Raw genomic sequence first — 24,751 nt, 5'->3', positions numbered from 1 at the left:
CATGTGGAAAAAAAGGCAAACAGCTACTTGGAGCAGATCTGGCTCTAGGGGAGCAGCTGGGCTGAGCCCTAGTCCTGTACAGACTGAGGATTTTGTCCCAGATCCTTCTGCCTCACAGCCAGCTGCCTACCGCCCCCAGTGCTCTCCAAATGGCTCTGTTTGTTTGCTATCATCCACACACCTTTTTGCATATGTTGTTGTCGTGGGTGTTTTGCTCTTTTTCAGCGCTGTGTGGCAGTTTTCTGCTCTAGGCTGAAGAGCATCTTGATGTGAATGTGAAGCCAGAAGTTTTGACACGCCGTGAATGCTGACTGAAAGAAAGCTGAATCAATAAGAACAAAATGTGGAACAGAAGAGCTTCATCACACACATACACACACACAAACCACTTTTCATCTCCCTCTAATAATTGAGGTTTCTCTCTGGTCTCTTAGGAGTATGAGGCATTAAGCATATCGGAGCAGCTATCAAATGTCCAGCTAGCACAGGAATTTTCTCAGAAAGTGGCTGAGGGTAGTTGTCAATGAATTAACAAGAGGGAGATGGGCATGCAGTGACAATCTCCCAGCCACCAGGGATCAATGAGCTACATCCCTTGCTAGCCTGTGACCAGCCACCTACCTTCAAGAGATGCTCAATCCATGCTTGTGGTGACTTACCCAGAAGAGGAAAGGTCCTCAGAGAGCTCAAGGGCAACATCCTCATCCTCATTAGTGCTGGATCCCTGCCAAGGGAGTCCTATTAGTTGGTTGAACATCATCATACTCTATCATAGTACACATAGGAAGAGGTCATTAAGTTGCTGCCAGCTCTCCAGGGGCCATGTTTACCTACTGACTTCTACCACTAAAGTTGAAACTCTCCCGGGTAGGGAAAATTTTTACAGGATGTTTATAAAGGATATAAGACATGATAATACACAGGTGCAAGGCACTGTGGCTTCTGCTTTCAAGCCCAGGACTGAAGGGATCTAAGCCATCTCCAGTAGGCTACACCCCTGATTTCCCTGGGACATGCTTTTGGGTAGCTGGGCGTTTGCTTCACACGACTTGCCTGAGTAGCAGGACTATCAGGATGCTCTTCCAGAGATGCTCTGACTGTCTCTACATCTTCCTATTTCACAGGAATGCATCCCATTGACAGGTAGCCATGCCTCCACTCCTTTCTTGAGCTGCCACAGCTCAGAAATCTGTACCAGAGCCTGAAGGGAGTTGGGGAGCTCTGCATATCCTCCAGTCCAGGCTGTCACTGCAGCAGTGGCAGTGTGCAGTGTGTGCCCTGATATCAATGTGATGAATGTTGTGCTGACTTCGACATTGTGTGTGCCTGTGTACTGAATATTGCCTGCTGGAAAGTAAATAACAGCAGATGAGCAAATGGGGCTGTGAAGACATTTCAATGTCCATAATGTTTCCATCCACAAAATGCAGCAGTTATGCATCATTTTAATGGTAGGAATAGATAAGCAGTCAGCTATCCGTATCTGGGAAATCAAAAAGGAAAGCAACATTAGAGGAAATAGATAGGCAGTGGGTGTTCAAGGGCAATGAGTCATCCTTGCCACAAATAAGGCTTAGAATGAGGAATACTAATAATTAGGAAACATATTTCAAAAGTTCAGTTCTTTCCTCCTTTCCCAAATTATCTTACATGCCCTGGGGATATTTCGGAATGACAATGCTTGTATTAGGAGGCAGACATGAGGAAAATCACTATGGGAAGAAATGACTAAATAATATAGAAGAATAAAATTAAGCTGTAGAACTTCTTTTTCCTGAAACTCAGATTGCTCCCACAGGTGAAACTGGCATGATGGAGATCAACCTGTAAGAATAAACATACTCGAGGCAATGCCAGTGTCCACTGACTTCTGTATTACAGGAAACATCACCAGCTCCTCTTTATCCCCTTCTCCATTATGCTCATTCTCTTGAGCTTGCTCTGCTCTGGTATCAGTGGATGAAGTGAATCCAGTGGGTGAAGCTGGGAGGAAATCATGTACCTCCCATTTTGGTACTCTCTTTCCCAGCAGTGGGACTACTCAAAGCTCGTTTCATCTGCTTTGCTGGAGCTGCCTGGAGTGGAATGCAAAATGGATTTCAACCTTGCATCAGACTCTTTTACCCCTACCCAAAATCCTGGACTGTCTGAACTTGAAATTTCCAAAGAGCAGATCAGGATAAAGAACATGAATTGCTCTTCAACTCCTGGTGTTTAGGGATGCTCCACCCCTGAAGGTGTCAAGGCCAGGCTAGATGGGGCCTTGGGCAGCCTGATCTGAGGGGGTGCTTTAAGATCCCTTCCAACCTAAGCCATTTCATAGATTCTATGAGTCTATTCCAGCTTCCTGGAGGCTGGAAGCAGGATAAATGACAGTCTCTGTCTTCAGTAATTAGGATTTAAAGGGAAGAAGTCTCTTTGGACCTTCAACATCTCTGAGCATGACACAGTTAACAAGTATTCCTAAAAGCTCTGAATCACAGTCAGATGTCTGGACCTGTGCTGGCTAGAGGCTAATCACTTTCTGAACTGGAATAAACCCTAAACCAGCAAACACAAGTCCAAGTGAAACAGCAGGGCTGCACTATCATCCCCCTTCATTTCCCTTCTTCCCTCAGCTGCAGAGCTCTCATTGCAGCAGCCCGACTTCAAACACCGACAAATGTCACTGCTGACACTGCTATGGAGGGTGCACACCATCATTATAATCTGTATGCATTTAGCCATCCCAGCATGATAAGAGAATGATTAGGAGAATAGTTAGAGAGTAAATTAAAAACTCCCAGCAGTTTTCTGTGTGAACTACTAACTTACAGGCATATTTTTTTCACAGCATTACTAAAAAATGCCATTAGTTATACCTGTGACTACATGTTAGATTTAAACCCCTGGTGAGAATTTTTATTAACATACAAATATGTTAGGGCTCTTACGCTGCTTAAAATGTAATTAACCATCTTCTGAAGATTAAGAGTACATAATCATAAAAGAACTGCACTCTTGTGCATTTAATTCTTCTAATCTGCTTTATGTTGATGTTAGTGTGGAAGAATAATTGCTAGTTTGCCTTAATAGTTTGGGTTTGTGCTATAGAAAGAAATTGTTAATGAATGTATTTCTAAATTTCAGATTTGGTGGCTTTGCATTGATAGAAGACGATAAAGTGCAAACTGAGAATAGGAAAACTTGCTGCTTTTATCCTGCTGCTGCTGCAAATGCCCAGCAGTGGAAAAGCTTCAAAAAAGAGAACAGGATCAGCATATCCAGTGAATGGCAAAGGTATGAGCAATAAACTCCAAGTAACCTCTTTAAGCACCAATTTAAACACATAAGGTGTCAACCAAGCCATGTGGGGATGCAGCAGGACTTTTCAAGAAGACTGTGGAAGCTGAACACTCGTTACAGGTGAGAGAGGAAGACTTTTGATTTGCTGGGTTGTAGGGTGGGAAATGAGCTTGTGAAATGCACTTAAAAAAAATCGATGCTCTTATGTTTTCTTTAGAACATACTATTGGAATTGGCCATCTTTCAGGACTGCCACAGTCTTAATACAATGGCCATCACGTTTAACTGAAAAGAGGTTAAAACCCTCAGGGATGCAGACTGCCGCTCTTTAGGGGTATTTCCTTCCTAGCAACATGATCAATAAACCATTAGGTAACTCTGATGACTGTGCAGAAATCAGCTTTTTTTTCCTCCTCCTCTCTCCCAGCATTGCTTCCTGAATGCTAAGAAGAAGTTAAGGAAGAATAGTGAATGCTGCAGGTTGAAGGCATCAGTGACTGGTCACGGTTGCATGAATTCACACTGCCACTGTGCAGTGTGGGCAGTCAGTTCACAGGGGAGCACATGGGGCAGGAACACCCATGGAAAACTGGACAAAAAAAGCCCACAGTGCTCCTGCTGCGATGAAGGGGATGGAGACTGGCTGTTGCTCCTTGAAGACCACCAGAGAAGGGAGCTTCCTCCTAGCTTGAAGTATGTAAGAGCTCTGTGAGGCACTGGGAAAAAAACAGCCTCCAACACCAACTTCAGTAGTTAGAAAATAACTGGAAAAGAATTCCCCGTGTATTTTTTCTTCTACAACTCATGAATTCCAGTGAAGTCCCTCAATACACAGCTCTCTGTGGGGTCATAGTGCCTTGTGGCAGGCAGCTGCGTCCAGTTGGGGCTCAGTTCTAGGGGGCAGTGGTGACTGTGTGACCGCAGGGAGCAGTGATATGCAGCCCGAGAAGGGCTCTCAGCTGCTTTCTGCTTGTTTTGATTACTTCCAAATGAATGCACAGCCTTTATTGAAAGTTGCTTGTTTTCAGTGCAGCTTCCTTTTGAGGCAGGTGTGACAGACAGCATTGCTCTGGGCCTTTCTCCATGCTCAGCTCTCCAGGCCTCCGGCTGCAGCTTCTCAAGTCAAAACCCACAAAGACAACATAGATGTTCCCATGGGCTTTCTGTATCCAGGGAGGGTCAGCTTGGGGTTAGGGAAAGGCTGTGCCCAGAGGGCGGTGGGCACAGAACAGTCTGCCCAGAGCAGTAGGTACAGCCTCAGTGCTGGAGCTTGGGGAGCGCTGGGACACTGCTCTCAGACATATGGTATGTAGGGCTGAAGGGCACTGCCAGCTCAGAGCAGGCTGCAGCCCTGTGCCCGCTGTGGCTTGACTCAAAGTATTCCAGAGAGGCATAAATACAGGTTAAGCATTAAAATCCTACTGAAACTGCACAGAAGTTGAGTGCTCAATTCTCTCAGGACTTTTGGGGTAGGCGGAATACATATATCTAAGCCAATGAAAAGGACACCAGGCTCCCAACCCTAGCTCTACTTAAGGACTGTTAGTGCAAATGACCTTGTAGAAAGTGGCAGTGAGAACCTGATTAATTCTGCTTGCCATTCAAGCTTGCATTAAATAAGACGTGTAACTTCAGACAGAAAGCCAGCCATTCTTCTGTTCTAACAGCCTGCTGTCAACGCAGGACAATAAAATATGAATATTTTAGATTCATAGTGCAGACAAATAGGAAATAGGAGCTGTATTGTGCTTCACATGCATGACTAGCTCAGTAATGCTAATGTGATTATCTCATTGAACTTTTGTGCCATCGCTTAAGGGCAGCTTTGTCTTGCTTAGCTGGGATGTACATATTTGTTTCTTCCATGCACAGCTCCATAGTCTTTTTTAAGCTTGTGGAAATGGGGAAATCCGTTTTTCCTCCTCAGCCACAAGGTAGCATCATTCCTTGGCATTGCTTGGACCAGTATGTTTTATGTGAAATTTTTACAGGTTCCTACCAAAATATTTTAATATCTACAGCTTGATTCCCAGATAGAAACATGGGAAAATCACACCAGCATTTAAAATACGAATTATAGTGTGGTTCACTCTCTGTGGCAGAGAAACAAGGGGGATAATCATAACATGAAATATTCTGATTCAGTCCTCTTCCTAAGCAGAAAAAAAAATGTTTTCAGGATTAGTGGATTTTGGTCTAGATGGGCTGCCATTTGGTTATTCAGCTGTGAGATTCATTACCTGGGCAGCCTGGCTTTGCCAGCCCTGACAGCAAAGCAATAGCATACACCTGATATGGAATGGCGAAAAAGCTGGGCAAATTCAATTATGATGAAAACATCTTGCCACACTGACACAAAAACATGAATCTGAGTACTCATTTCTCTTTTTAATATCTAAATTCTTTTATTTTCTCTGTGCTGGATTTGTTTTATATTTCCTTTTTAAGTTAGCACTTTGTGTGGGGCTGGATGATATGAAGACCAGTTTTGATGGAAAGCAGATTGAGCCTTGAAGACTTTCACCACTGCATTATAGCTCTGCTCCCTCTGCCCCTCACTGATATCCCTCCATTTACATGAGTACTGGACAGGACTTAGGAATCAGCCCTGGCTTGCCCAGTTATATTGGGTTTACTTGGCAATGTTTTGGTAGCAGGAGGCTGCAGGTGTGGCTTGTGTGAATGAGTCAAGATCTGTCCCATGTTAGATCAAAGCCAGTTCCAACCAGCTCTAAAAGTGACTGACTGCTGCCCAGAGCTGAGCCAATCAGTGATGCTGGTGGCAGCTCAGTGATAACACACTTAAGAAAGGGTAAAATACGTTCTGTAGCACTTGTGAGAGAGAGGAATGAGAAAATGTGAGAGAAAACTCTGCAGATGCCAAGAAGGAGGGGGAAGAGGTGCTCTAGGCACTGGAGCATACACTTCCTGACAGCCCATGAAGAGGAGCATGGTGATGGAAGCAAACCATGGAAGAACCCATGCCACAACAGGTGGATATCCTGAAGGATCCTGAACTTTGGAAGAGCGAACTTGAAGCTGTTCAATGGACTGTTGGCTGAGATCCCCTGTGGTGCTGTCTTTAAAAACAAAGATGTTGAGGAGAGCTGGCTACTCTTCAAGGATGCCTTCCTGAGAGCGCAAGAGCTCTCCATCCCTCTGAATAAGAAAGCAGGCAGAGGAGGTAGGAAGCTGGTGTGGCTCGGTAAGGGTCTGCTGGACATGCTGAGGGCAAAGAAAGGTGCGTACAAGCTCTGGAAACAAGTGTCACCTGGGAAGAATACAGGGATGCCATCCGGACTTGCAGATGTGGGATCAGGAAAGCCAAGGTACAGGTGGAACTGGACTTGGCGAGGGATGTGAAAAACAATAGGAAGATGTTTTACAGGTAGATTGGCCAGAAGAGACAGGTCAAAGCGAGTGTACCTCCTTTGGTAAATGTAAAAGGAGAACTGGCTTCAACGGATGAAGAGAAGGCTGAGGTACTGAATGAGTTCTTTGCCTCGGTCTTCACTGGCAGCCAGGATTCCAATACTTCTCAAGTCCCTGAGCCCTGCATCCCTAAACCTCTAGGTGGGGACCGGGGTGGTAAACTCCCCCCCCACTGTGAGGACAGAGCAGGTCCGAGACCGCCTCATGAGACTGAATGCATACAAGTCTATGGGGCCGGATGGTGTGCATTCCAGGGTTCTGAAGGAGCTGGCTGAGGTGGTTGCTGAGCTGCTCTCCATCATATTTGAAAAGTTGTGGCTGTCAGGTGAGGTCCCGGATGACTGGAGGAAGGGTCATATCACTCCCATTTACAAGAAAGGGAGCAAGGAGGACCCTGAGAACTACAGGCCGCTGTGTCTCACCTCTGTGCCTGGGAAGATCATGGAACAGATCATCCTGGATGACATGCTTGATCACATGAGGAATGAGCGTGTGATCCGAGACAGCCAGCATGGCTTCACTAAGGGAAGGTCATGCTTGACCAATCTGGTGGCCTTCTATGATGGTGTGACAGCATTTGTGGACAAGGGGAAAGCAACCGATGTCATTTACCTGGACTTGAGCAAGGCCTTTGACATGGTCCCCCACCACATCCTTATCTCCAAATTGGAGGGATGTGGATTTGATTGATAGGCCACTCAATGGACAAGAAATTGGTTGAGGAGCCGCAGACAGAGGGTGGTCATCAATAGCTCTATGTCCAGGTGGAGGCTGGTAACAAGTGGTGTGCCCAGGGGTCTGTCTGGGGACCGGTGCTCTTTAACATCTTTATCAATGACATTGATGACGAAATCGAGTGCACCCTCAGCAAGTTTGCTGATGACACCAAGCTGAGTGGTGTGGTTGACACGGTAGAAGGAAGGGATGCCATTCACAGGGACTTTGACAGGCTAGAAAGGTGGGCCTGGGTGAACCTGATGAGGTTCAACACAGCAAGGTGCAGAGTTTTGCACTTGGGCCGGAGGAATTCCAGGCATCCATACAGACTGGAAGGAGCAGTCCTTGAGAGCAGTCCTGCGGAGAAGGACCTGGGTGTCCTGATGGATGAAAAGCTTAACGTGAGCCAGCAGTGTGCTCTTGTGGCTTGGAAAGCAAATGGTATCCTGGGCTCCATCAGAAGAGGTGTGGCCAGCAGGGACAGGAAGGTGATTGTCCCCCTCTACTCTGCTCTTGTGAGGCCCCATCTGGAGTTCTGTGTCCAGGTCTGGAGCCCCCAGTATGAGAAAGACAGGGAGCTGTTGGAGAGGGTCCAGAGGAGAGCCGCAAAGCTGATCAGGGGGCTGGAGCACCTCCCCTACAAAGACAGGCTGAGGGAGCCGGGCTTGTTCAGCCTGGAGAAAAGAAGGCTGCGGGGTGACCTCATTGCAGCATTTCAATACCTCAAGGGAGCTTACAAAAGGGAGCCTACAAATCAACTCTTTGAAAGGGTTGATAACAGCAGGACAAGGGGAAATGGTTTTAAGTTGAAGGAGGGAAGATTTAGGTTGGATGTCAAGGGGAAGTTCTTTACAGAGGGAGTGGTGAGGTGCTGGAACAGGCTGCCCAGAGAGGTTGTGGATGCCCTGTCCCTGGAGGTGTTCAAGGCCAGATTGGATGGGGCTCTGGGCAGCCTGGTCTAATATTAAATGTGGAGGTTGGTGGCCCTGCATGTGGCAGGGGGTTGGAGATTCACGATCCTTGAGGTCCCTTCCAACCCTGGCCATTCTGTGATTCTGTGATTCTGTGGAAGCTGAAGCCAGCCAACACAGGAACAGGCTGGAGCTGTAGCCATGGAGAAGGGACCATGCTGGAGCAGTCTCCTGTTTATGGATGGTACCTTGCACAGAAGACCTGTGCTGTAGCAGTTCTTGAAGGATTGCTTCCCATGGGAAGGACCCCATGCTGGAGCAGGGAAAGAGTGTGAGGAGGAAGTAGTGACAGATGTGGACTATTGGAACAGACAGCAGTGCCCATTCTCCATCCTCTGTGCTGCTCCTTCACCCTGGTATGGTCATGTCCCAAGGCAAATAATGGCTGTGCATCCAGCCTCTGTCCTTTCTTCCCTTAATACTATTTACAGGCAGATTTAACAATTCCTCAATGACTGAAAGGGTTCAATATGCTAGTGAAACTTAAAAATTCAAATGACCATTAATAATTTTAATGAACTTTGTCATAAAATGTAACTATAAAGCATGCCCAGTAAAAAAAAGAAAACGACCTTTCACAACTAGAAGTAAAAAATAACCTTTAAAAATTCTTATGAAATGTATGATGAAACTTAGAGACATTCCCTCAGTGTGCATGTAGAGATGTAGAAATTATAAAGACCATTGTAGCTCAGGGATTTAGTGCAGGTAATAAGACAAAAAGAATGGGCACAGTCTCCTTTTGGTAGAATTGGTATGAAAACAGCTCGAGTCCCATGTGAGCAGGGATCAAATCAAGATGTACAGTTCTGTATATAAGTGAACCCAAAGCTATGTTAGATGCTCAGCATGCGAAGAAGGGTTCAGGCTATGTTAGAGAGTCTTAAGAAGTATTTGGCAGCTTGCTGGGGAGCAGGGAAGGGATGCAGAACAGATGTTCTGAAGATCCCTCTGGTCTTAACATCTGCTCCATAGTTCTTGCAACTGGGAGGGTCTGGATTTGATGACCAGTTTCACATTCCTAAAATGGCCATAATCTCTGCCCTGAAGCCCTCTGAGCCAAAGCAAGGGGTGAGTAAATGTATACTTACATTGACTTCTGGCCAATGATTTCAACTTGCTGAAGTCAATGGGACTTTGACACATGATGGGAGATAATCAAGTCCTTAACTGGTTTCCTCATTAGTGATGAATTTGTCATTTACTTTAGAGGACATAACATAACCACCGAGAGCGTAGCAAATTCTTCATGTTAAATTGGCCTCTGTGGAGCTCTATGGACGTGAGTGAGTGTGTGTAGATGCGTTCAGAGGGCAGAAGGTTGTTCTTTTTCTCTCTGGTTTTATTCTTTTCCTCTTCACTTTCTATAGTATCCTCTTTATATTTTATTTGTTGTTCTCTCCCCTCTTCCTCACAGTTTTTGTTTCATGTTCTTTTTCACAGCATTTTAGCCAAACTATCTTTAAAATCATTACAGTCTCTATGTTTAAGGATTGACCCCACCTCAAGGAAATCTAAAATGCTGTGTCTCAGATTCCTTATAAATGTGGAGGGAGTGGGGTGGGAATGCAACTTTCTCATTTCCCTAGCACCTTTGGTTCTCTCAGCTCTAATGGTTTTTGTTTTTAATATATAATTTTGGAGACACCAGTTACTTCCACTTTATATATCAAAATCTCTGCACTATGAAACCTAAGTGCATAGCCATGCTTTTCCTAGAGAGGCCATATTTGTCAAGGATTTCCCAAGCCCAAAAATGATATAATATTGAGTCTCAAACTTTTGGGATGCATCAGACATCCTCTCCATACACAGATCAACTATACATAAAATGAGCAATAGGTCAAAATTTTCTCAGTAAGTGTATGGTAATTGCTTATGCAATGCAGCAGACAGTGAAATGTTTGGAAGCTATCACTCTTCTCACCCATGAGAAGCCTGGAGACCTTAGTTTCATGTGTAATAGCCAAGAACTCTGGAAGAGAGGACACTTTCAGCAAAACCTACTTGGCCCAAGTGATAGCTCAACATTTCCAGATATGTCTGTGTGACAGTTTGATGTACATGAGGCAAGAAAGGGCTTAGAGCAGAGAAGATATTCTCAAGGTGTACTGTATGCTGAGAGTAAACAACCATATGGAGAAAAGCCCCAAGGGATTTCTCTCTTTTTTTCCCCTGAAGCTGGAATACTGACAAAGGAAACCCAGTAGATTTGGGCATTCCTGCACACTTTTGAGGTTCCAAAATAATGCACATATCTCTCTGCTTCTGTTTTCTGACTCCTTGACATCAAACAAGGCATTAAAATGTATGCTGGCAAGGATACAGGCAAAGATATAGGCATCTGAGAATTCTATCTGTCATAGAATCATAGAAGTCTAGAATGGTTTGGGTTGGAAGGGGCCATTAAGGTCTTTTAGACCAACTGCCCTGCTATAGCCAGGGACACCTGTCTCTAGAGCTAGAGAGGTTTCTCACAGCCCATCCAGCATGGCCAGGGATTGGGCAGCCATAGCATCGCTGATCACATATGGCTCTTGACAAATGCTTTAGACTGCTTGACACCGCAGGCAGCAAGATGCTGCATGGGAGGTGGGCCATCGTATTATTTTCCAATGGAAAGCTATGTTTTTTGGATGATTTATGCCTGAAACAATGCCAATCTATGTAAGTATGTAACGTAGTTTGGATGTTAGAGCATGTGGTTATTGGCAGTGCAGGTTCACACAGAATCCCAGTATAGCTGTACATCAGAGGACTATTGCCTTTATCTGACAGCCCAAGGAAACAGCAATTAGGATCAGATGGGGCCAACCAATGATTTGTCATAGTCTAGCTTTATGATTATGCTAGTTATGCTGTCATTTTCTTTGCAAACCACATGTTAAAATCACCTGTAGGCTAGCTCCTATGCAACTGTAATTCAGGAAATAATTAGAAGCAAGAAATGAAAGCAAATACATCTAATGAAACAACAGCTGGATTAATAGACCCCTGTATTTGGAGCTCTTCTGAGCAGCCAGGAATTACCTGCTAGGGACACGTTCCCATTCATTGCAACACAGTGCTGGCAGTTCATGCCATGCAGTGTGCTAGATTCCTAAGACTCAATTTCTTCTTTACTTTCTAACTGGAAAATCAAATCCTTCCCTGGACTCTGGCTGCAGCCACTGCAAAGGGTAAACATACCACTGCCTTTCCAGCAGTGTCCCTTTCTAATGAGAACCAGCCCAAACTATTACAATAAGGCTCAGTGATGACAGTGACCTTTATGGCTTTGGCAGGACCACTAGAACTCAAGGTATTTTATTCAGCAATACCCCTCTTGTAGCAAGAAGTAGGAAAGTACAGGAGTGGAGAAACCAGTTATTTCTCAGTTTAAATGCTGTATTTTACAGCAGCCTAGAGGAATGTTTTGATCCTGATGCAACACTTAACTGACCTGAAACAGAAGCAGCTGTTTCTCTACTGTCTGAGTGCCTCAGCCTAGCAAAATGCAGAAGTGTGAAGTGAAGGTCTCTGCTGAGATATGTATAATTACAGATTTTGTGCATGTTAGGCACTCTCTATTTTACACCGTTCAATAGGCCTTGTCTGCAGCATAAAGTGGTATGGAAAATTACTGGCTTAAAAATGCATCTGCTAAGGCAGAGCTCGAGGTCTGCATCGCAGGCATGCGTGGTCCCACTCTGCTTCAGAAATTAAGATCATTGGTAATTCTCCTCTTCAGAACAGGGACCACAGAGCTCTGTGATGGGGAAGGCAGAGTCAGGATAGGATCCAGATGTGCTGCAGAGGGGAACAGCTTTAGTGTGGTCTGATGGTCTGTGCACACTGCTCTGGGTATCGTCCAGGGAGCAAGGGGAGCTGCTTTGCCCTAACCTCTTCCTCCTCACCCCTACAAAGCAGCATCTGGGCATCCCCAGGCTGAGAGATGCTTGCAGCCAGGTTGTAAATGGAAAATGGGATGGGTATTTGAAGTCTGCTTCACAGTGTCACAGCTTTCTCATTGAGCTGAACCAAAGAAATCAACAACAAAAACAGACCCAGTGGACTGCAGGATTTGTACTGCACTGCTCACCAATCAGAACTGTCAATGATGACAGGTGAAAACAGATAATAAATCCAATTGGCAAAGCTTGAGGCTGTTAACGCTGGCCCAAACCATTTGAGATTGGCATCCTAAAAGCTTTTCTTCATACTGATTCCTAATGGCTAATGTACCAGAGGCTCTCCCTCTCCAATCTTCTCGGCGTATATCAGTCTGGCTTTCAATTTCCCTGTGTCCTCTGCACAGGAAAGAGAAAAGAAACTAAACAAGGACATACAGTCCACTCACTAGAATATGCGAACAGGGGAGCTTGGAGACCAGTCAGCTGGAGACTGGGCAGCCTTCTGGAACTGGGGTGGAACATCAAGGAGGAGAGTTGTGAGACGCTGTGATTTATATCATGTATTTGTCACACATCACTATATATTAGCATACATACACACACATCCACAGCATATGTGTTAACTCATGTATTCTTGGCTGCTCAGCAAGCTTCCAGCCATTGGTTGAGACATGGCAGATCAGTTACTTTTGCCCTTCTTATGATCCTGCATCAAGGAGAAACTAAAGCAATCTTGAATTTTGCCACTAAATCTCGTGTGCACTCTTAATAGGACAGTACAGTGATGCCATGTTCCATTTCTAGGGCCCTCTGCTCACAGTTGTTAGAACAATTATACAGACATTCTTTTTTTTTTTTTTCCTTCTTAAGAACGGAGCTCTCAAACTATATTCCAGCTGGGAACATACAATTAATTGTCAAATGAAACTAAAGACCGTTTCCATATGTCTTCTGGTGCATGCCGTACATACAGGTGTCTTTGCCTCAGATCCACATACCTTCTGTCTGGTGCTGAGAGGGAGAGAGAGCTCAGCCTGATGTCCATCCTGCAAACTCGTGAACATGGTCAGTCAGCGATGAAGGCAACCGAAGTACTCTGTGCTACTAAAACCCTCACCAGCTCTGTGAAACAAAGGAAATGAATGGCTTCTTTATTAAAATAATGAATAATAATGGAATAATAAATATCTGTGATCAAAATCCCCAGTATCACAGCCCCATCTAATGGACTGGCTGAAAGATATTGGAAGGAACTACAGAACAGAGTTTATGTGTTCTCTTGCAATATAAGTTATCGTGATAAACAGGACCCCGTGGTATATTAAACTCTTAATTATGGGCACAAGAGGCATTTTCTCTGAAAATTAAAAAGGTTGCAAAATGGCTGCAGCCTCTGGGAGGCAATTCGTAGAAGCAAAATGCAGCTCGGTGTTAGTGACTCCTTTATCTCCCGCCTTCAGTATCCTCTTGGCATGGATTAGCCTGGAGAGGGGAGTCTCCATATTTCTTCGTCGTGTTATCATTATACCAGTGACTCTGGAAAGCCATAATCCTACAGAGCAGCACAGGCCCAAGGGAAAACACAAGCAAATCACTGAGAGAAGAGAGATATCAGTTAATTCAGGCTTCATTTTCCATTGTTCATCTGAATCTTTTTTTAATTTAGGAAAATATGGCAGGCGATGTGTGGCTTGCAGAGAAATAGCTTGGCCTGCACAGTGTCAGTAACATCTACGTAAGCCTGCTTGAAACACAATTGTGCTGGCACCATCATGACTATAAGGCTTGTTACCCAACTTTCAGGTCTCTCGGCTGGACTAGGCTGCACAAAACACAGTTACATGCAGCTGCGTGCTGGAAGGAGGGGTTCCATGAGGAGCCCCAGAGCTTCTGGAGGAAATAAGAGAGACCTGTTCGAGTGCCTCATCACCCTACACAGATTTGGTGTACAAAAGTTTGGTTGTCCAGAGAGCTGTAGGTGCCCCATCCCTGGAGGTGCCCAAGGCCAGGCTGCATGGGGCCCTGGGCAGCCTGTGCTGGTGGGGGGCAGCCAGCCCAGAGCAGGGGTTGGGACTGGATGGGCTTTAAGGTCCCATCCAATCCAAGTCATTCTGTGATTCTACGATTCTGTATATAGAGTAACTAGTGGTATCTAGACATCTGCAAAGGTATTTTGGATCCTAGAAATTTCCTGAGATAATGTTGCTAGGAATATTTCACGCCTCTTCCTTAGAGCAGTTCTTTGCTCCTCCTACAGTGTCAATTAAAAAAGTATGTCTTGGCAGATGACTCAAAGCCCTAAGCCCCCAACACATTCACTAGTGCTGATTAACATGCTCCCGAAAACTGGAACAATTAAGCAGCAAAAGACCTTTGTAGGTGTTGTCGTCAGGATTGCCCACTTCTGTTCTCTTCTGAAGGTTTCCCAGCACTTTGCTCAGCTCATTAAGTAGAGAGCTTGAGATCTATCTATCTTTTCCCTTGTGAGACCGAGTGCTCAGACACAAACAAGGTCTTTTTGTACCGAATCAATAAATCAGCATCTTAAATCGTAAACCAATAAATCAGTATTTTAAAGGATTTCTGAGCTGAGTATCTGTCTGTAATATTTACCTGAGGTCCTGATGTGCACTTTGTGCATGCTGGCACAAGCCCCACGAAGCCTGGCCGGGAAACCAACTCCGTCACATCCATAACATTTGCTTTCCCTAAGTTAAGAGATGCTCAGATAAATCACAGAACCATAGAGTCTTTTGAGGTGGAAGGGTCCCTTAAAGGCCATCTAGTCCAGCTCCTCTGCAATGAAAAGGGATACCGATAGGTTGATGAGATGTTCAGAGCCCCATCCAGCCTGATCTCCAGGGACAGGGCACTCATCACCTCTCTGATCAATCTGTGCCAGTGCCTCACCACCCTTATTGTAGAAAACTGCTTCCTTATATCCAATCTAACTCTTTCCTCTTTTAGTTTGAAACCATTTCCCCTTGTTCTATCACAACAGATCCTGCTAAAGAGTCTGTCCCGTTGGGCAGGATTGTTTTGAGGGAGGCATCATCCCAAACACAGCAAGTGCTGCACAGGTTTTTCTACTGAGCGCTGCTACCAACCTCCCCAGAGGCTGGAAGGATGAGGCACAAACGCTCATCTTTTGGAGTTTCAGCAATTTGAGAGCCACAAAAGTTGACCAGCCGCCAAATTCCCATTTGAACAATCTCAGCTTCTTTTCTGGACCCACACTACGTCCACAAGGAAACACTTCAGGATTAATTAGGGAAATGTCTGCTTGGGTTAGTGGCTTTGCTGGAGTCTGACTTTTCGGGTACGTATAGATTCACCCCTGGGGTGTGCAGTCACAGCAATGCAGTGTGCCAGGTCCAGCCCTGCCGCGATCACGCTTTGTGTCACCTCCTCCAGAGCCACCACAACACAGCAGAAGAAAAGACAGGTGTTCGAGCCTGTTCCCATAGCTGAGCAGCGCATCCCTCCTAATTGCCAGCACAGACCCACCTAATTAGAAGGTCATTAGGGAGGAAGAGGCTGAAGCAATCAGGATTTCTGTATATCTGGAGCCCAGTTCCTAGCCTTGCCTGCAGCACCCGGCGCATGCCCCGCTCCGAAGGGCTTTGCAGATAACAGAGGCATCTAGTGGCAGCGCCGGGAACTTCAGTAAACATCGCCATTCTCTGGAAAATGTGAGTATTTGCCTTTTCCTTCTCTTGGCTCTAGGAGTAAAAATATCTTATTCCATAATACTCGTCGGGGGAGGGAGAGGGACAAGTCCTTTATGCTCTTGGGAACAGCGCTTGACCCGGCTGTGATGCTCTGCTGCACTGCAACCAGATTCTGGTGCTGTTTCATTGCAGGGGAAATGCTGCACCTTGCCATGTTAATCCAGGCATCACAGGCAGTTTCTGAAGGCAGCAGCTATCTGCAAAGATTCCCAAATCTGGCTGCTCCCTGCCTGTGGCCCCTCTACATTAACCACACATCGTGGGCGCTGTCACTACATGCCTTATCTGCACTGCCCATGTTGGAAAAACAGTCCTTGCACACAGCACTTTTCAACTGACTCACATCCCTGGGCTTGCAAATGTGGCCATTAAGTACCTGATTGCCCCTGGCAGGGACAACTCTCAGTCCCGGCTCCTTGGCTGGGTTGCCAGCAGCATCACCAGCTTCATGTGATCTGAATTTCCCTGCCTCCTAATGCACGGATGGAGCTGGCATGTTGTGAAGGAGCTATCACGTAGGTGAGCCCCATGTTCTCCTATTGAATAGAGGGCAGACCAGCCTCCTGGGCCATCAGGCATCTAACAAAAACAAAATTCATCCCTTTATTAAGCAAAAGGAATAAGGGAGAAAGCACAAAGCAAAAAATCTGAGTGCTGAATGCTAATAGCACTGTAGCTGTTATGCAATTCTTTACAGAAAATCAAAGACAAATGATAATACTTGAAAAGCACATTATTATTTTATAGGCTTAGTCCTGAAGTGAGAGGAGAGAGAAAAACATGCACAGCTGCTTTTCTGTTTTGTGGCCACACTGATGTGCCTACAGGATATAAGATTTTGCAAGACCTGTGCTGTCTGACTGCAAGTAAATCCTGAAGCCTGCATTCACCAGACAGCCCTTTTCCTCACACATGTGCAGATGATATATAAATATATTTTGTTGAATTCACCAAGTTTGCTCTCAGCTGTGAAAGGTGAGGTTTGCAAAGCAGTTACTGCTGTCCAGGTGAATCACAAAATCGTTTGAGTTCGAAGGGACCTCTACAAGTCCACTAGTCCAACTCCTCTGCAATGAACAGGGAGACCTACAGCTTGTCCCTGTTCTGCAAGATTTACAGAAGCTGCACAGAGAAGCTGTGGTGCCCCATTCCTTGAGATGTCCAAGGTCAGGTTGGATGAGGCCCTAGGCAGCCTGATCTGGTGGGGGGCAGCCAGCCCATGGCAGGGCGTTGGAACTGTGTGGACTTTAAGGGCCCTTTCAACCCAAGCTATTCCATAAGATTCTATGATGAATGTATGTGCTTGAAAACTGATTATCTTTTGTGTTGTGGAGTTCTGAGCACATCTGAGTTGAATTTGAAGAAGCTGACTTCCTCCCTCCCTGTAAAAGAAGAAGCTGGAGAAGGTTGGTGCCAGCCCAGAAAAGGTGAGATGGGCTGCGCTCTCATAGAAAGCCATGAAACCTGCTGAGGGGACACCAGGGCCTTGCAGCCAAGTGTGCAAGTGCACCATGGATGACAAAAGCATGTGGTGATTGCATTTGTCTCCATTGGTTATTCTGACCTCACTTTCACCTTGGCAGTGATTGACCCGATGCAGTGAAGGGAGTAAGTTCAGCAGCTGAAATTTCAACACTGAAGATTAGCAGTTATAATGAGCAGGGATTGCTTCTTGTTCCTTTTTTTTTTTTTTTTTAAATCTTTACAGCAGTAAATATGCTGTGGTCCTTTCTAATGTAAGAACTCTCTGCAATACCTCAAAACTGATGGGCAAAGCCCCATGTCCTTGCATCCAGACCCACTCCTCTCCACATGGCCAGGACAGTATATCTCCTCTCAGCTCTTGAGCTCAGCCAGGAGCCTGACGTGTAGGCACAGCAGTGACCTACTACATGTCGCTCACAGCAGAAAACTTCAGGACCATGCTTTTGTCTTGTCCATCAGCCACCAACATGCCCATCAGCACAGTGCAGGGGATTGCTCTGCCATGTTTAAATCTGCAGGATCCCACTTGCATGCCTGAGCTCAGCGATATGCGGATATTTTAAACAGTTTGATCTATTACATATCCTCCGGCTAAACAAAAAGGTCTTTTTAGCCACTTTTAATTTCTTTTCCATGCTGCTGAGAGTCATGGTGATGAACGATCCTGCATGAACCCTGTAGGAGCCAGCGGTTCGTTCGCGGGCTGCTTCCGAGGCAATGCAATTCATTGGCACCCAATCTGCTTTCTGCCGCAGGAGCTGCAGGCACTTTGTGTTAGTTCCTCATCGATCACTGCAGGCAACAAACAAAAACACCTCTTCCCACTGGATTTGGTCAGGAGCTGCCATGCACTGGAGGGAGGGAGACAGAGCCTGGAAAAGGGCAGCTTGTGCTCTGCTCTGAGGCACCTCCATTTGTTTCACTTTTCCTGCCCTTGCGATGACGCAGCTAAGGCTGTGGCAATGCAGAATCTATTATGGTCATTGCCACCTCCCTCCTAGGAAGCTGATCCCAATTTGTCAGTGTGACAGGAGAGGCAAAGGCTGCATGAGAACTTGCATGAAACAGCAGCCTGCAGAGACTAAAGGTCTCACCACGCTTAGAAAGAAGAGGCACGTTATCTGTAAAAGAAGCCCTAAGAGAGGACTAAAGGAAAGCTCACAGACCTGTGTGTCCCAGCAGCCACCTCCAGAACTATGCAGCTTTCAGAGAGAAAGTAAGGTCCTGAGGTTCAGCTGATTGCCTGAGATGTTGGAGCTTTGCAAAGTTTGAGTGCTTGAAGTGATCTTTCTGACTTCTCCCATGACAGAGAAGAAAGGAGCTCCCTCAGTCCCTTCTCAGCAAGGTGATGCTTTCTGTCACATTGACAGCTTATTTTGCAGAAAGATACCTTTCCTGCTTGGAATGAAGAGCTGAGTTTGGTCCCTGGCATCTGCACAGGCTGCAGGTGGCTCATCAGCTGCCTTCAGATGGGTCTGAATGGTGGAATTCAGGAAGGTTCGGGATGGGACAATATGTCCCATCTGCCTCTGCCTCACTTTCCCTTCTTCTCGATGGTGATAAGGACCCTCAATTCCACAGATGCTCCACCCCTAGCACAGTCAGACTGTGGATTCCTGTGGATGAAGGTGATGCCTTGTTGAGGAAATATGGAAAGATCTCCTAACTCTGAGCCTTCACACTTTCCAGGAGCCTCATTGCATCCCCATTCTCATGTGGCAAACGGATCTTGTGGGTAGTTTGCAAACCTGCTGCCCTATATTCTACACAGTAACTGTTGGTGTTCTTCTTTTGACAATGAGTCATTGCCCAGTTGTAAACATATCCAGAATGACTAGCATGGGACGCATCACTGAAACAGAGTACAGAAGATGGGTATGAGAAGGCAGGAAGTCCTTTCACTCCAGTCCTCCAGACAAAGCTAAATTAGTAGCATGGTTTGCAGCCTTGGCCCAGAAATCTTCTCCAGGGTTGAGCACTGTTACAGTAGGATGCTATTCTGCTCAGATAGGTAAGACTGTGATTAGAATTTTGCTCATATTATTACAAACTCCCACCCTTTACATCCTTCCAATTCCATTCCTTGGCTGCAGGGAGTTCTGTGCTGCCTTTGCTGCATTTCATCAGCCTAGGCATATAAACTAAGTGTTTCAATCTCTGCAGGAATTTGTAGGTCTTATATAAATGCATGTAACTGATGATTACTCTTTTTTTTTTTTTTAACTTTGGAAATTTATCAGGAGGATTGAATTATTGTTCACTCATGGTGGCACTGTAATGAGTTATATTCATTTCTGAAGTTTTGATAGCGATCAGAAACATCTCCATCAGTGTTGTAGAGGGATATTTTACAAACAATTAATAACATTTACTGAAGTTCTCTGCGTGAAGTAGAAAAGTATAACTTCATTTTAATGAAGAAGTGAACCCAGCAATCCATCTTGCTCTTTTCAATGTGCTTTCAGCACAAAACTCACCAGAGCCATGAAGTTAAGAGGCTGTGGTGTTAATTTCTGGATTATTGTCCCTTTTACATACAGTTGGCATCGTTTTACCACCAACTGGGCATATGTTTCAGAAAATAAATGTTCAAAGAAGATGTATCAAGGTTTGTAAGTCATTTGGACTCTAAAACACATACATGGTTACATTACAGTGGATGGGAAATCAAACTGGACTAAGATTGCAAGGTGGTTAGTCATGTAAGATGTCCTAGATTCAGAGAGTCATTCTTGAAATACCTCTAAGACTTTTCCTAGAAAGAACAAGTGCTTGCCATGTTCCAAATTGAGTGTACAATACTGTGATTGCCTACAGGAAGGGCAGCCCTGCACCTACTCTGGCTTGTTGCAGGGAGCAGCATTACCAAGTGCCATAAGAAGGCTTGACCAAGCCTGAGTTTTGCAGAGGTATTTGTACACCAATAAGAGCAAAAACAGAAAGAGAATATACAGTAACAAAGGAGGGAAGATTTAGGTTGGATGTCAGGGGGAAGTTCTTTACTATGAGAGTAGTGAGGCAGCACAGACTGCCCAGAGAGGTTTTGGATGCTCCGTCCCTGGAGGTGTTCAAGGCTAAGTTGGATGGGGCCCTGGGCAGCCTGGTCTAGTATTAAATGTGGAAGCTGGTGGCCCTGCTTGTGGCAGGGGGGTTGAAGCTTCATGATCCTTGAGGTCCCTTCCAACCCAGGCTATTCTGTGATTCTGAAACAATTCAGTCTGGAAGAGTTTTGCCCAGAGCTAATTTTGTAGCTGAGTGATCTAGGACTGTGTAGAGAACTTATCCAGAGGAAAACAAAAGCAGTCTTATTACTCTGATAAAAACGTCTGTTTCTATGTACACAGATCTTAGAAACTCTTCTAGTCCAAAATTAGCTTTGGCTTCATGTCATCACTTACAACACCCAGCTCTGACAATAGGCAAATCGCTGCCCTGTAACAGCAGAGGCTGCTTCTATAATTTCATTCAAGTGACTAAATGTAGAGGAAATGCTAAGTCGTGGCTTAAAACAGTGATGGAACACCTGGTGGAAAGGCAGGGCTAGCGCAGGGGAACTCAGGTGCATGCAATGAACCTGAGTGACCAGAAGGGGTGGAGCCAGGACCCATGCCTTCCTAGACCTCATTAAAGAGTTGGCAGTGGAGGTGAGGGTATCTTGCTGGAGATTATTGCACACCTGAGGCCTTCTGAAGGTAAGAAGTTTTTCTTCCTCTGTTTCTGTATCTACAGCTCCTCTGCTTGGGGTTATCCTTGCTTACTGCAGTATGGGGCTCTTCTAACTTGCTGTCATTGCTGTGTTTTCCATCACATGATAGCATTACACTGATGTAGTGGCTTTAGAGGCACAATTTCTGAGAATGTCTTAAGAATCATAGAATCATTTAAGTTGGAAGGGACCTGTAAAGGTCATCTAGTCCAACTCCCGTATCATGAACAGAGACATATACAGCTAGAATCATACTGGCTGATCCAGGCATCCATTGAAATAATCCTATCAAGAGTATAGGCTATCATGCCAAGAAGACTCCTTAATTTCCATATGGCCCCTGCAGCCATTAGGGAAAATACTAAATATTCCTCTTTCACTCAAGCTCATTTTCCTCTGATGTTTTTAAAATGGAGTCCTGCAAATATCTTGAACTCTGAGTTTTACCAGGACAGTTGTTAATCGTAAGGCAAAGATGCCCTCTCTGATGGATGTTTCTGTTATTACAATTGAAGCTTTGTCTCTTGAAATTAAGAAACAGTAATTAAAGTATTTACCGCCATGGGCTGATAGAATTGTTTTGACACTTTTTCTTAAAAAAAAACACTGAAGTTCCACATCTTCTTTCCCAGCACTGTTATACAAGGACTGCTGGAAAATAATTGAGAATTGTAAACTATTTCAGGCTATGGTTTATTGCATGATTGGATTTGGGGGGACTTTTAAGGGTGAAAAAACATCTGGCGCCTTTTAAAAAAAAATCTTTATGAAGGGAATAGAGATGAAACAACATTAACAAGATGTGATAAATCAGCTGTCATGAAAGTAGAAAATGTGCTGTGGAAGATTTCTGCTTGTCAATATGAAATATTCAGTTTGCCTAGGTAGAGGGGTAAGAAGTGGACTAATGGGGCAATTGAAAAGGGTCAGAGTGAAGATGATCATTGCAGAGGACACAACTTTGCCCTACCTTTTCCTTGTAGGGGAAGATATTATTGAAATATAATCTAATAATTTCCTCTGTATTTAGACCCATACAAACAGGTATGCATGTATGTAGGAATAATATTTTTTGGTGGCTCAGAAGTAGATGAACCAGAACAAAAAAAGGGGCCAGGGCTGCTGGATACGTGTGATGTAGGCTGTGGGAACAAAAGTACACTTCTGAGGCACTGGTACAGGCAACCCAGGGCAGTGGACACAGCGTCGAGATGCCAGAGCTCAGGGAGCATTGGGATGCTGCTTTAAGACATAGGGTTCAGATTTTGTGTGGTCTTGCGTGGAGCCAGGGGTTAGACTCAGTGATCCTTGTAAGTCTCTTCCAACTCAGGGTAGGCTGTGATTCTTCCTTTCCAAAAATAGCAGGAATGGAGCTGTTAAACTGTAGCATCCTTGTCTGGGGCTACTGCTGAGTGAACACGTATAGACTAGCGTTCTAGCATAGCATACATTCTTGAAGCTGGATCCCAGTTCAGAAACAGCAAGAAAGAAAAGAGCAAACGGCTTTGAATATGCCATGGAATCAAAGAAATAATCAGCATGGTCCTGTGTTAGAGACAGCATTGGAGATAGGGCTTGGCAAAATGATAGCTGTGAAATTACCAGGCTCTGGGTCTGTGAGCCTGAGAGGAGGTGACAGCGATGTGTAGAGATACTACTGGGGTGTTAGATAATGTGGCACATGGAGGAGCTGTCATTTCAGGAGAAGCTGTCTGTTAGGCTGAAAGCTTTGGATGAGGCTTTTAAAAATCATATTATATCCACAAGATCTGAACTAAAATGATGACAATTTACACAAAAGTCAGATCCCTTGTACAATTTAGTGGGGCAAGATGTTTGGGTGTGCTCAGCATGTTGGAGCAATGGAGAAGAGCTGGAGCACTAGCCTCTGCTTGTGGGAATGTGGAAGCCTGAGCAACCCCTAGGCCCCAGTACTTGTTTCCTGAAGCAACATGGAGGGGTTTTTTTTGGTTGGTTTGTTTGTTTTTTTTTATAAGAGGCCTAATTCTTATTTATGAGCTCCCACCTTCAGAGTCAGGTCTCACTAAACACTAGAACCTCTGGATACTTTGATACTTCCTTAAGGAGCATAAGAGCACTTCTGCAATACCCTCTCTCCCTACCACACAAATGTAGGAGGCCACTAAGGTCAGAGTGTGCTGGATTTTATCCTGTCAGAAATCCATGAGAAGTCGTCTTCCAAAACTGAGTTGATTCTCTCACAGGAGTCATCTTCTTGCCTAATATTAAGCAAACCAAATATATCTTCTAAATTATCTGGGGGTGGAAGAATGTTCATTCAGTTTGTTTTGCAAGTTTTCTGTTATCAGAAGAGTCAGGAGAAAGGTCTCTGAGTTTTGGGTTAAAGACTTTGATACAATCTCCTACTATCCTCAGCTATTCAGAGACGTAAGTGGACTAAACAATGTGAGCGAACACTGTGTTGTTAATATGACCACAGTTGAAATAGTGAGCAGTCTTTCACACTTAGAATTCATTTGGAACAGTTATGCATTACTACCTCAATAAGAAATTAAGGACCTAACTCTGGGCCCCAAGAGAGAAAACTCTGGCTTGTATTCTGCCTACATACACTCGCATTAATGCATAATGCAGCAAGTTTCTTCCTTTCTCTGCCTGTCCCTTTCTTTTTCTCATACTCGTATGCGCGCAGCTGAACTCCCACACAAAGTTCTATGGGGAAATTACAGCCTGCTCTTGTCACTCCCTTCTTTGTCATTGAAATATTGCCATAGGTCTGGAAAGCACTTGCTTTGCACCAACCTTCTTCCAGCTCAAGATCATCCTATATGATAATATATAAATTAGGATTTTCTGTGTAAATCAGTGATTTTTCTTTTTTTTTTTTTCTCCCCAGATTTGTGTTGCAGCTGCATTAATCATGAACTGTAGCTTTCATGTTGGCAAATCTGTGGGTACTAGGCATGAAGAACCAAACTCCATGTTGTCAGGTCACATTATCTCCAGGATTTCTTACAGGCAAATTGTGTCCTGAACGCTCTGCATGATTCACCAAAAAAGGTCTTTCTCCATGTAAAGCATCATCTTCCATTAAGCAGGAGAAATAAACCACTGCATGCAAACGATGTGAACACGTGGCTTATGAATAAGCAGAACAATTTTAGGAAAATCACCTCAGAGCATGGCAAACAACAATAACGCAATCAGATCAGTACTCTTGCTCGTCCAAGACCAAAGCAAGTGGTCTTCTCTTGGTGAAAAGGAGAAACAGCTCATGGCTTGTTATCAGTAATGGTAAGACAGACATTGGTGCCACGAATGTGAAGATGCACAAGGTGCAAGAATTGCTTGTCTCAAATCTCAGTAAGGTCTCTGTGCCAGGACAGGTGTTTGCCAAGGGGCGGCAGGTAGGATGCTGATAGTGATGTGGGAGCTCTGCAGAGATAGCCATGAATAAAACTTTATCACTGTACAGCAGGGATGTTTAACTTCAGGGAGGCTGAGGGCCATGGCTAAGATGTGTCCAGTGGCATAGGGCAATGGCTTAAA

General features: G+C 44.8%; 1 long non-coding RNA gene across 1 annotated transcript in view; it reads left to right on the top strand.

The window, feature by feature from the left end:
• The first annotated feature begins 21,168 nt into the window (after nt 1–21,168).
• The window catches only part of LOC109367910, a 5,209-nt gene continuing 1,626 nt past the window's right edge, over nt 21,169–24,751 (top strand). Inside the window, exons 1-2 of the long non-coding RNA XR_004160029.1 lie at nt 21,169–21,206; nt 24,099–24,496. This is a non-coding gene — a long non-coding RNA (uncharacterized LOC109367910). The remainder of the gene's footprint in view (nt 21,207–24,098; nt 24,497–24,751) is intronic.

The sequence above is a fragment of the Meleagris gallopavo genome, chromosome 5 (assembly GCF_000146605.3).
Source record: "Meleagris gallopavo isolate NT-WF06-2002-E0010 breed Aviagen turkey brand Nicholas breeding stock chromosome 5, Turkey_5.1, whole genome shotgun sequence".
Taxonomy (NCBI): Eukaryota; Metazoa; Chordata; class Aves; order Galliformes; family Phasianidae; genus Meleagris; species Meleagris gallopavo.
The sequence above is the reverse complement of the archived record's forward strand: the minus strand, read 5'-3'. Positions and strand labels throughout refer to the sequence as shown.